Source organism: Zosterops lateralis (genome assembly GCF_965231275.1).
Source record: "Zosterops lateralis genome assembly, chromosome: 3".
NCBI lineage: Eukaryota > Metazoa > Chordata > Aves > Passeriformes > Zosteropidae > Zosterops > Zosterops lateralis.
The window spans coordinates 39,466,413-39,480,309 of record NC_139764.1 but is presented as its reverse complement, the minus strand read 5'-3'; the positions used below and the strand labels follow the sequence as shown (position 1 = coordinate 39,480,309).

The window sequence follows — 13,897 nt, the reverse complement described above, 5'->3', positions numbered from 1 at the left end:
TCAGCTTTAGACCGAAACTGCACCACTGTCTTGAGATCTGGCCTCCTTCAGTGAGTTGCTTTACTTTTAATCTAGATGGCTAAATAAGTATTTCAGTTCAAAAAGAACACAGATGCCCCTGGAAAGAAGCTAGCTGGTAAGTAAGAATTCAGCAGCCTGATTTTAAGAACTCTAAAAGAAATATTTTCCTCACTGCACATACAAATCAGTTTCTTGTGTATAAAGATATACCTGAAAAAATGCCTTGCTTCCTCATGTTCTTCTCTCACCATGGTCAGTGAAGGGATTCTTCTGTGGTATGTCTCTAATCCTCTGCTAAGGATTTTCTGGGTTTCCTCTGGACAGGCATCTATGATAATACACAGCATTCTGTGAATATTTATGAACCCTCACTATGTTTTTAAAACCACAGACTGCTGAAGTGCAGTAAGCTTTATTGCTTAATCTATCAAAAAGAATTAATGTATTTCTCCTAATTATGCAAGTATTCCATTCCCAGCACATGTCTTAGTACTGCAATCCAAGCCCTATAAATCCAGTAAGTGAAACAGATTTTGGTGTATATTAGTGTGATTAGCTGAACTTCTTAGGAATGTGAATACAAATGTAACTTTCAAAGAAGCCTCAGGGAATATTTTTTAGCAGCAGTCTGATATGAAGTATAGTGTGCTTAGTAGATTGTGACAGAGTAATTGAGAGCCATCAAAAGTGAGTATTTCTGCCCTGGTGATTATTGCAGACAGGAAAACTTATTCTGACTGATCTTACATAAAGAGAAAGCCAGTGGGTTTAGGATGAGGAGTCAATGTGTCCTACCTAGGTCCTTTTGCAGAGTACTCTCCACAGCTCTTCCAGCAGTTTTCTCTGTTTTTCCTAGAAGATTCATGTGATGAGTCTCCATTTTCTCACCTACTTTTAAGTTTGTGTCTGTCACTGTTTTGGGACATGGTTGCAGTATTCAGGCCATCTTCTCTGGGGTGAGTCACCAAGATTTTCCTTTGAGTCTTCATCTCCTCCAGTCACTTCTTTTTCTTCTGCACTTTGCTCTACTACTTTTGTTTCACAGTCGGTCTTAACCTTCATCTCCCTGTCAGCTAAAGCACAGTCTGCCTTTTTTTCATGTGTATCCATCTGCATGGAGCTATTGACCTGCAGATTTAGCTGAGAGCATTGCCCTGGCTGCAGTATGCCTCTGTTCACTTGGCCAGACTAGGAGAAATGACTCCAGCAATTCAAACCAGCTCTTCTGGAGAATGCTTGCTGTCCTCTTCTAAAGGCTTTTGTTCAGTTTTTCTGAGCCTGGTAATGCCCTCTCTTTAATTTCAGAAAAACCTTTCGAGGTGTTATTTTTGGCTTGCTCTGGAAGAAAACCAAAGTTAAATCCTGACAATCACAGACAGAATCATTCTCCAGAAGGGAAGATATTTACAATAACTGAAAAAATGGAGGCAGCAGAAGTCTGAAAGATCCTGGGTATGGATAAATGAGTACATAAGGAACACACCTGACATTACAGAGAAGGTGCAAGAAGCACTTTTTAAGAAGCAGTTGTTATGTGAAGCCTCCATTCTCTCATTCATTAGTAGAGTCAAAGGGTTAAGATGATGCTAAATGTCTGTATGATAGAAGATGAGAACAGTTCTGTCCTTCTTTGTTTTCAGGGGAAGTTCCAGTAGTTTTTACAATGTGACACAGAAATACATAGCTGCATCAGTCTGAGATGTTATTTTGCCAGGGAGACACAGAGAAAATTTCTGAGTGATGAAACTCATCTTCCAAGCATCTACCAAGTCACCAAGCCAAACCAAATGCTGAGTCTGACACCTAGAGGTGTCAGACATAAGCTCATCTCAAACTGTACCCACAGCAAAAAGCAGAACACTCTCACTGCACTTGATCTTTGTACAAAATCTGTATTTGGAAATGCCCCCATTCTCACAGTAGTAGCACATGAGAGACCAGTTATTATGGAGCAAACAGCGTCAACCTTGATGTCTAATTTAACTGAGTGTCTTGAGACCTGGGCACAAACTATGACCCAGAAAACAGGTGGAAATAGAGGAATCTAGTGGGAAATCATGGAGGAATGGATTGTGACTGAACAATACAGCCCTTTTGGTTTTCAGTTTGGGGAAAAATCTTCCAATATCACATGAAAGAACACTGGAAAAATATGCTACCATGTAATGAGCCAAAACACAGCCCACACAGTATCTCTGTCTGTGAGAATTTGTCAAAAACCAAAGTGAATGCACTGATGGCAACAGTACCTGTTGCTCCTTCTGCTGTTTTTCTATGAGTTGATTGCTTTAAGTCGCTCCTCAACAAACCTTTCAGAAGTCTGCTGTCTAATACCAGTTGCTAATGTGATTTGCCTAGGCAAGAAACAAGGTACTTATTTGTAACATTCTCTAGTTAGTTTTCATTTGATAATTTCTATGGAGGTGATGTGGAGTTTAGAACTGTAAATGGTCTCTGCAATTCTTTTAAAATGTGAAGTTTGTTAGTAAAATCTCCCTACTGTGTGAATCCAATCCTTACTTTAAAGCATCCTGTCTAGACCAAGTATTAATTATACTTCCAGCAAGCAACATTTTTTGGCTGGTATCAGTCTGTCCTTAGAAATAGGTAAAAAATAGTCAAAAGGAAAAACATTTCAGTTATTTTCTCCAGACTGGAGTTAATGACAATCATAAAGAACTCAGCATCTCTCTGACAGAGTGGTTGAATCAGATGGTGAAGAGTGATAGAGTAGAAAAAAAATAATGTCCATAATGTTGTAGAGGGCCAAAATGAAACCTGGGGCTCAAAATGAAGCATACATGAACATATTTCAAAGGAAATGTGCTTGAGTCTTAATTTAGTCACTTATTAACAATTTCTACTAAATATTAAAAAAATCTAGGGTTAATAGAAGTGCTGGTTGTGCAGCATATCACTGTTCTTCCTACACCCCATTCCTACCCAGCACCATTGTACCATGGATAACCTTTTGATTTGTCAGTCTGTCTCTGTTATCACACCATGAGCTAATAGCATTAGATTTGTGGGGAAAACTCTTGCTAAAGAGGACTCAACATTAGACAATACTCATTTCACTGAAGCTTGCTCCAAACCAAATATAGCCTGGTGCCATAGTGAAAATGTCATAAAGAGTGGAGAACATTCTGTGCTTTAGTTTCACCCAGCTCATGATAACACCACAATGTGAACCAAAGCACAACAAGTAGGGGTGACAGGGAGACAGACTTTAGAAGCTCACTGCTGATACAAAAATGCATACATGGACAGGGCCTCTTTCCCAGACATGCATATGGTCCTGCCACATCTTCTCAGCCTTCCACCCTGGAGATTCCTTGTCTTCCTTCTCACTCTATCCAACTCCCATATGGTTAACACAAAAATTCTCATGATATTTTCTCTCGGTCTGTGCTTTCCTAGAAGTTTGCTGCTTCTTTTTTTTACTTGATAGAAGGCTTAGTGTGCCAAACATCTGCTGCTTCTGTCTGCATCAGTTTAGGAAAGATAACAACTCCGAGCACTTTTTCCATCACCAGTGCCAGCCCACCCATTCTTGCCTACTGTGAGCACCTCCACAGTGTCCTTTTGCAGTGTAGTGATGAACCAGATCAGAAAAGTGATCTGAATTAAACGTTACATTTCTCCTCTCTCCAGATAATTATCTCCAGATAATTCTAATAATTTTCACTGCCCTGTTCAATATATAGCCATGCAAAATTTGCCTTGGCACAGCCAAGACGGGGATGAATGAGCTGCCATCATAAACTGATGACCACTGCAGAAGTGATGGCATATCAGCAGATTTTATCTTTCCTGCCAACTTTTGCCTTACTTCTATGCTTTGAAGATCAGTTACAAAACCAGTTCATTTAAATGGGCAAGAACAGCATCCCATTATACAGTAGATCAGCTGCCAGGCCACAGATCTGCCCAAGGAAAAAGCCATTGTGTTGCATATATAACCCAAAGAGGAATACCATCAAGGAAAACATGTGTTTGCAGCTTGAATGACAAAGATAATTTCTCACCTGGCTTCTGTATTTCCAGTCTTCATCTTCCTCTCTACATCAAAGTGAGGTGAAAAAATCTGCTCTTTACTTGTTCTCTTTGTTTTTCTGTAGCAGCAGAAAAAGTTTCAGAGAAACTCTTTTATTTTAATTGACTGTTCTCTAAGCAGCAGGAAAAAGGACAATGTAAACAAAGACTTTACAGAAGGAATAAGTGAAAAATAAACATCCTAAAATAATTTAAAATGTTTGCATTTTCAACAACATACACAAGGCTTTGATTTTTGAAAACATTTTTCAAAATACAATTAAATTAAGTAGGTGGAAGGATGCAACCTGCGGGAAAAAAAGAGTCCTCTGATCCTCAAATCTAGTGCTGGAACCATGGAAAGGATAAATGGTAAGATGCATATTCCCTGCCTATAAAGATTTGTAGTGCTTGCTTGATGTGTTCACTACAGAACGTGGAAATGAAGGCACTGCTGGACAGTACTGAATGATTTGTGTGTCTATAATTATGTGACTTGTGAGCCAGTTTATTAAACAGTTTAATAAGCAGTATTTGTACACGAGAGTTTCTACCCAGGCATTTTCTATTCAATCGCACAAAACTGCAAATGTGTGCATCTTCCTATTGAAGCTTACTGGCTATGCTCACCACAAGAAGGCAGCTTCTACTTCAATTAATATTTCTTCTGCATGTCAACTAGTGGTAAGTTGCTCTTTTAAGTCAAGTTAGGGCTGACAACTGGAGCAAAAAGCCTTTACTTTCTCATTCATACACTGTTTCTCATTCATTCACACTGTTGCTGTAGCAGGAATTATAGAACTCACTTCATCATGTAAATACAGTCAGTGCTGTTGAAGTCCTCTGCAACACACTGGAAGGACTTTCTGGTCCAACAACAGGAACACAAAAGTTTGTATTCATCCCTCAGTCTTTCCCAGCTACACACCAAATATCCCCAAACTGCTTGTCTGCCCAGTCCCACAGCAGACAAGCAGTGCTGTTTCTGCAACCTTCCCACCCACCCTGCACCAGATTATGACTGAGGAGGCAGAGGTGACACAGTAGGTTGACATCACCAAGAGATGCAGAATCCATATGTCCCTTCTCACAGGTCTTACATGTGAAACTATGCCACCTCCAAGACTGCTTTTATAGAAGAGATGCCCAAGCTCTTTAATTTTGAACTAGTGCTTCCCATGCAAGGGAAGAACAATGTGTCCAAGCAGATGTGTAATTCACCTTTTTCTTTTTTCTTTTCTTTTCTTTTCTTTTCTCTTCTTGAGCATCTTGTCTGGAAAGGTTTTTTGTGGGGCTCTCTGTAGACTGAAGCAGTGGCTCAGTGGTTATCCCTTTAAATAAGAATGTGAAAACTTGAACAAACTGTTGATATGCTCATGTTTGTGTTTCCAGCAATAAAAACCCAGACTCATCACAACCATCAGAGAAGCGTCAGCTCCCCCAGTACTCAAGCGCAAATTCATCTGAAGCATATTTCAAAGACAATGCACTTACCAGATCCAGCTGGAAGTTACCCTGATATTATAAGGCTTCTGGAATCTCAAGCCTTAGTTTTACTCAAGTCAGGTTGAAGTCAGCACTGCCTTCAATAAATTGCAGCCATACCTCCTCCTGTCCTAGCGTGCTCTTGCTGTCAATTCCTGCTGTCCAGTCTAATTCAACCTGTTTCTCAACAGCCTGGATGAAGGGATAAGGAAGCACCCTAAAAAAAGTTTGGTAATGACCCAAAACCAGGAGGAATGCCTGATCCACCTGAAGGCTGTGCTGCCATTCAGTGGGACCTTGATAGGCTGGAGAGCTAGACTGAGAAAAACCTAATGACCTAACAAGGACAAGTGCAGGTCCTGCACCTGGGGAGGAATAACCCCAAGTACCAGCACAGGCCGGAGACTGACCTCCTAGAGAGCAGCTCTGCTGAGGAGGACCTGGGATGGCAGGTGGATGACAAGTCATTGCTGGATGGCAAGCTGACCATGAGCCAGAAGTGCCCTTGAGGCCAGGAGGGCATTGAGATCCCAGGGTGCATTGGGAACAGTGTGGTCAGCAGGTTGAGGGAGGTGATCCTCCCCCTCTACTCAGCCCTAGTGAGGCCACATCAGCAGTATTGTGTTTAATTCTGGTCTCTACAGTTTAAGAAAAACAAGGATTAACTGGTTGGTGAGGATCCAACAGGGAGGGTCACAAAGGTGATGAGGGGTCTGGAGCATCTTATGAGGAGAGACTGCAGGAGCTGGGCCTGTTTAATCTGGAGAAAAGTGAGAGGGGGCCTCATCAATAATACAAGTATCTCAAAGGTGGGTATCAAGAGGATGGTGCCAGACTCTTTTCCGTGGCGCCGAGTCAGGACAAGGAGTAATGGACACAAACACAAGTTCCACTTTAACACTTCTTTAGACTAAGCAGGCAGAACACTGAACAGGTTGCCAGGAAGGTCATGGGGTCTCCCTCTCTGGAGACATTCAAAAGCCACCTGGATGTGTTCCTGTCACCTGCTTAAAGTGATCCTGCCTTGGCAGAGGGTTTGGCCCTAACTGTTCTGTGGCTCTGTCATTCTGCGATTCAGTGATTCACCCACCCACAGACTACCTCCCCATCCTCCTCATTTATACTCTCAGAAGTATTTCTGAAGCTCTACTCTACACTTCACTGGGCAATGGATCCAAGTTGAGTGTAAACCAGCAGGAAAATATTAGTTCCAGGGACAAGAAGGAGACTAGACTCTTTCAGCAAGAGTACCTGTTCTGAGCTAGCTTGAAGAATATTAAATTAAAATTTCAGTTGTACTATGGGAGTGGCTGACAGTATCACAGTCAGGTCTCACTACAGAAGTTCAAAAGAATCCAGGATGCATGTCTGGATTACATTTATATTCTTTTCCCTTTTAATCTGTTTATTCCCATTTCTTTTTGCTCCTCTTCCTCCCATTTTGAAATTGACTTTTGATTTCTTGCAAACTGCTCTTTTATTCTTTCTTACCCTTTGGTATTTTCCCATAGAAGACAGGGCTAGCAAAGTGCAGCCAAGAGAAGATGTTAAGTAGCAGCTTACTTGTTCTAACTCTCAGTGATGCAATTATACATCAGTATGAAAAAAACCAAGAATCCTGCCAGAGAGCAGGCCTTCTTAGCTACAGAAAATTTTTCTCACACCTTTGGAAGCTGTAGCCACATCCTATTTATGCTTTCTCCCCTAAATATAGCATATTCTCTACTTCATATAACTTAGATTTCCAGCTTAAGGACTTCTCCATTTTTATCTACAAGGTGCAACTTCTCTCAGTATGAGAGGCAGGATAGCTGTGATTAGAGAAGTAAAAAAAAAAAAAATAAATTAAGTTTACAATGCTTTAAAGCTTTTATTACAAACCACCATAAAACTGAAGCACCTTCCTCTGACCTGCAATAAAATCAGTTAGAATCACTAGCAAAGGCAAAAATTCATTCACAGGAGTTGCACAATAGAATAAGATTCAGATATCCTTTCCAGCACTTTTTACCCACCTGAATCTGAAAGCTGAATGTCTTCTCCTGAGATTTCTGAACTGCTCTCATTTGGCATAAACTCTGGGGAATCTGCTTTGCCAAGGGAGACAGCTGTAAGAATTCCAGGCTTTCAGCCTGGTATCAATTTTGTGATGGGAACTGGACAGGAATGAAAGTAGCTGGAAAGCATGGAAGGGATGGCATTGTGGCTGCTAGCTGAGAAGGAATCCCAGGAGAAACAGAAAAGCTTAAATATAATCATCAAAGAAGAAAAATTAAAGAAACTTAAAACAAGTATTTTTGCATTGAACTAGAAATCTCTTGCTAAAATATTATGACATGAAAACAATGTCACTTTCATGTTTCCTGGTGGTTTGCATGTTCAGAATGAAATTATCAAAATCTGCCTTTGTTATTTTGTTTAAATTGTAAAACCTGCTTGCTGCAATCATCAGTTGTAACAAAAATTATTATACAATACAGAGATGTTGAATTAAAGAGAACTTACAAGTACTCCTGAGCATGCAAAAATCTCCCATTTACCCTAGGACTCCTCAAGTCCACTAGCAGATAAAAGTTATCAGTAGCTCAAAATATTTCTGAAGGCATACATTAATGCTAAAGTGGGGAAGGTTTTCCTTTTAGCTCTGGATGGCTGGTTACACATTCTGTTAGAAGACTTACCAGTGGAAAAAATGTAAGCAGTTCTGCATAGGGACCAAAGCCCTGGTTCACTACTTCCAGGAAACAATACCCTTTATAAATTAGCCTTGCTTTTTATTTTCTTTCTTTATGCCAGGAGTCCTCTGTCCTGTGACCTAACTTCAATAGGTAGAAAGAGAATGGCTGAGACTGAAAATGCCTCATGCCTCAGTTAAGGCTCTTTTTTTGGAAGAAGGCTGACCTATGGATTTGAAACCTGTCTGGCAGATTCAGGAAGATCCCAACTCACTAGTCTTGAACTTTGTGTTACTTCTTTAAATGTATGGCAATATTAAAGCAACTACTTTTACCATAATAAATCATAGACATACTCGTTCTTCATATCTTATGTCTTTAAAGCTTAATGGGACTAAATTAATGCAGTGTCCTTTGCTATCCTAAACCTACACTGCCTCCAGTAACAAAAAAGGACTTTGAGTGCAGGTTTTTCTTTTAATTCAAATTCATAGTGTTTTGTCTGTGGCCTTATGTGCTAGCTAAATGTAGCTGGATATGTAAATACACCCAAAGAGAATCCTATAAATATATTTCTTACCATATGGGTTTTGTCCTGAGTTCATAGCACTAACCATACTTGCTTTCTTTAAAAATGCATTAAAGGATTCACAGCACAGGGGCAGGAGGAAGAGAAATTTGCATGATGAAGCATAGCAGACATAAGACACTTTCCTTCTCATGCTTCATCCCTTCCTGAGAACACAAAAATAGTGGCACAGCCACAGAACAATTCTGCTCCCAATGAACTGCTGGCAGTAACAACAAACACCTTGCTAATTGTGGCATTTGGGCAGAGATTAATGAGTAACATAATTACTCCATGGAGGTTCTGCTTTGATTAGAAAACTTGGAAGCCACAGACTGTGTACTTGTTCCACCTGGTCACCCCAGACTGCTCGATGGCTTTTGCCTGCCATTTCAACCAGCCTTTTCTCTGAGGCAAAAAGAACAGGATGGTGAAGGTTTTGTTTGCTCAGCCATAGTCTCTATCCTCTTACTTTCTCAGGCTGTCTCCCAGCATAGGCCAGTGGCTTGTCCATTGCTTATCCAGCCCAACATTTTGTCATTCCTACAGAAGGCTCCCTGAACCCATGAGGCTGGGAGGGAATGAAGCAAAGCCCCTTTTATTTTGTTAGCTAACAACAGGTATTATATTCATTAGTGAGGTAGATGAAACTTGCTAAAATTTCATTTTCTTTTATGAAAGCAATAATATATGGTCATATTTCCTTAAAACAGTACCAGCTCCAAGAGTTTACAGGCTAAAGGGCAAGGGGATTGCCATAAACTAGTTTTTACTGTTATCTTTAACTGTGCCTTGAGTTATGCCTATTGTCTCGAATGGACTTTTGCAAGCAGATGTTCCTCATATGGCAACTCAAATAAATAGAATTTTGATTATAAATTATTCCATCCAAACTGTTTAAACTAGATGCGCTATGAAGTATTTTTGTTGCTCCCTCATGAGGGAGCAACAAAAGACATGTCTGCCCGAGAGGGCTTAGTCAAACCCTTTGTGATTTGAACATGAGTAAAAAACTTTGAAAAAAATGTAGATTTTCAATTCTAAAAAGTTGTTCGTAAGACCTCATCAGGCTACACTGAATTCTAGCATGAAATGTGCCATCACCTAGTTCTCCTAACTTTCTACTGAGGTCTTAATATAATGAGATTCTTGCACAAATCCTCAACTGGACCAAGAAGCTTGACATTAGACTGAAAAATATTAATGCCAGATCACTGTACAGATGCAGACAGGGGACACCTTAGGCTGCTTAGGGCCTTAGCTCACGGGTTAGGTGCAGTTGCCTCCCCAGCAGGTTACCTGAGAAGCAGCATCAATCCAAGGATTACCTGGCCTTCCTATGCAATTATGGATACTCCCTGTCTAATATTATGCACAAGAAACCCTCCTAAAGCCAGGTTAATACTCTCAAAAGTCTACATGATTTCCCTAAATTCTTCTTTCACCTTGGGATCACTGAGGAGAATGTGCTGCTAGCGTGGGCAGGGTGAGAAGGGGTGGGGGGTCCTCTCTTCTTGCTAAGCAGATGGTGTTTTCCAGCAATGCCACTGATGAAATGCCATTGTTTGATGAGTTGTATCATGCTGTTAGGAGCAGGCTGCTCTATTAAAGGTAAGAATCTATTAACAGCAGCATGGTATGTTGATTTTCTTCCTCCTCTTTCATCCATACAAAGCTGGAACTTTCATATATTGGTACAGAAGAGAAAGGATGTTTCAGCTTCTCTGTAATTTTTACCACTACACTATAATTTTCTGTACTATTGTTCAACACTATTTCAATAGAAGTCTATGCAGGAGGTCTGTTATTAAATATAAGGGTTCTCCTGAAATTTTAGTACACAGAAGAGGAAGGAAGGGTTTTTAGGAGCTTAAAGCTTGTATGCAATATGTGTAAAGAAGTAAATGTTTTAGTCCAACTGCCAGAGGAGGAGCCCCCAGCCACTGAAAACAACTATAAAGCCTTCTCTTTCCTTAAAGAGCTGCAGGATTTCACTGCTGGAGTACAAGCAGCAGTAGGTGCAGGTGCCACAGTGTCAGGAGAGATTGCCTGAGTACCTGGGTTATAAAGTACAATGATTTTCTGCTGTTCAGCCACCAGCTTTGCAGCTGCTCCATCTGCTGGACCAGCTTCCCTGGGGCCTGAAAATATCAGGAAGATGTAGTATCAAACTACACTTCTGCATGGCTTTTAACCAGAAAGAATTGGCATATCTGAGCTTTGGGGGTATGTGTCTTTTAAAGTGTGTATTATTTCTAATAAAGAATTTTGGGGCTTATATTTAAAGGTGGTTGTTTTTTGGTGGTTTTTTTTTTGGGGTTTTTTTTTTTTTTTTTTTTTTTTCACTTTAGAAATCAAAGTGTACCTGGCACTGTGCAGGCAGCATGTGCCTTGCCAGGTTTGCCTACTCAGCCTCACATCAACCAGCATTTTCTTCTCATCTCTGTGCTGGGATTTCCTTCCCACAGAAGCTAAAGCACAAAAGGGAGAGAAGTGTCCACCTGGGTTTCAGACTAAGAAGGTGCTAGAACAGCATCAAAGGAGGTGATAACATCACATCAAACTTCACTCTAAAATTTAAAAATATGCCACGATTCAACATTTATTGTTGAACTATATGATAAATGGAAGTCACCAGTATCATTGATAAAAAGGAGCTTTCAAAAGTCAATATCCACACATCAGAGCTGCAAGGAGTAGGAAATATAAGCAGGGTTTGAAAACAGGGATGAAAGGATAGAAGAATGATTCTGTCTGACTAAATTGCCATCACAATTTCCACAGCCCTTCCACAGGCCAGACACTCCCCTTTGCTTCTCCATAGGTACATGCCTATCCAACTTGTCTTGATTTTCTGAGTTTCCTGGTTTATATCTATTTGACTCTTTCTTTAAGCCATCTGCTTCTCCTGTCCTGTCCACTGAGAAGAACTACTAGAGAACAGTAGCACAAGTGATAGGTATTTTTTTTTCCCTTTTATTGATTTATTGTGAATTATTCCAGAGCTAAAACTTGCTGCACAAAGACATGCTGCTGCTGTGCCAGGAGCTTCCCAGCAGTCTACCTGTAAGCATCCTTTTCGCTCTACTGTCTCTCTTTCTGGTATTATTCAAGAACACCATGTAACAAAGCAAAGCCCGAGGTCATTTTTCTTTACCAGATTCTTTAACAAGAGTTCTAGGAACTCACATAGTTAAATGTCAGAAAGCACCAAAGAATGCCTAAGACCCAGTACCAGATTTTATGACCAGCTATTGACAATTTTCAACATTGATGGTTTATACAATATTGATGGTTTACAGAATACATTCTGGTCATTAAATTTAATGAGCTGGTTTACATCATTTGAGAACACAAGGAGCAGACTCTCAGGACTCACAAGAAATTATTTTCAACTGCAGCGTTACTTACATTATTGCTTTCCCAACAACCAAGGAGTAACAAATTTTCTGCCCCTATATGTAAAGTACTACACTCTTCCCTAGAATAATAATAATAAAAAAGTTAAAATAATGATAGACCTCCAGTGGAGAAAGGATTAAGAACTCCCAGCATAGATATGTGCTAAGTAATAAATTCAACTGTGTTGGAAATGTAAGAGTTTCTTTAAAAAATGCAACTTAAGCATTGTATTGTTTACTATCTTATGAGAAGCAGATTGATCATTCAATGGAAGAAATATATGCACCACTTTGTCAAAACTAAGAAGAGGAAGAAGTCAGAAATGGAAAAAAAGTATAAAAAGAACATGGAGCAATAGAAGAGGAGTGATAAAAAGACATATGAAAAAAGAACATGAATGTGCCCCACAACCACTAGGGACACAAGAAAGTGGAGACAGAAAGTGCCATCCTTTCCACTAGAGACAGGGAGATAGCAATAACTGTCAAAAGAGGAATAAGAGCAAGATTGTTTAATTGTCTCATGAAAATCACTTTATTGCATGGATGCATTAGAGCAACAACATCAGACACATCAGACAGGTTATGATGCACTTCCCAGTCTTGCCAGTAAAGCTTCCTACTTACATACAGACATGAAAGTCACTGACCCTTTCTTTCTGCACAGGCTGGGCCACTATCAGGAATACACAACAGGCAGTTAAAAATTCAGTAATTATTTAAAGCAAACCAACCTGATCCATAGTTTTGTATGTGGTAGCACAACGGTCCATCTCTGAGGCAGGGAGCAAAGGAGGAGTGAACATTTCCACAGTCTCATTCGCATCATGAATTCCAGCCTGGTTTACACTGGAAGTCAGCTTCTGAGGAAAAAAGAGAGTTGGTTGAATAAGATAATTGCTTTGGATGCTGGAAAGCTTGGTTGTGGCTCAGGTTATCTGCAAGAAAATGATTTTATCCCTTCTTCCTACCCTAATTTAATGGGTCTGAGTAGGATGTTTACACAACCTACCAGCTTTATTACCTGCTTTGATGGAGACAGGATGTGTAGCTAGGAAACCTTATGTTTTCTGCAATCTTAAAATCCCTTCTAGAATCATCTACAGTTCCACTGGAAACACTTTGGAGATCTAAACCAACAGAAGTCAAAACTCTCTGGGCAGATGCTTGTCTAGGACAAGAACCCTACAGATTAGATCTGAAATAAGAATGAAAAATAAATGGAAGCAAGTGTAGTGAAAACAAAGGAATGGACAGGGACAGGACAGAAAGAATGGGCTAAAAAAACACATTCAAAGAAGCAACGCCCATGATCTATATTGCAATTCCCTTCAAAGGTTAAGAAGGAACACCAAATTCCTCAATCTCACCATTTCTCTGCTGTCAAAAAGAGTATTGGTTGTGTCCTAGTATTGCACAGGATATGACAATTTGCTTTTACAGATCCCCACTTCAGGTCAAACTCAACTGGAGTTCCAATCAGATGGTGATTTTTCTGAGTGCAACACTGAATGTAAGTTGGTAGTGATTTTGGGGGAACTCGGGTGTTTGTCTTGTTTTGTGTATTTTTTCTTTTTTTGAGTATAGAAAACAACACATGTCCCCAAAAAACCCCCACTTAACTGTTCATAGGCTTCAAGTTCAAATGGTGAGCAGTTGTCAGCTGCCAGCATAAAGGTGATGGTCTGTAATAAGGTACAAATACAAAACCT

General features: G+C 40.0%; 1 pseudogene across 1 annotated transcript in view; it reads right to left on the bottom strand.

Annotated features, from left to right (window-relative positions):
- The window catches only part of LOC310907406 (centrosomal P4.1-associated protein-like), a 38,055-nt pseudogene that overhangs the window by 14,401 nt on the left and 9,757 nt on the right, over positions 1 to 13,897 (bottom strand). Inside the window, exons 2-3 of the transcript in view lie at positions 12,920 to 13,048; positions 10,834 to 10,925 (exon numbers count right to left, since the gene is read on the bottom strand). The product of the transcript in view is annotated as a centrosomal P4.1-associated protein-like (transcript). The remainder of the gene's footprint in view (positions 1 to 10,833; positions 10,926 to 12,919; positions 13,049 to 13,897) is intronic.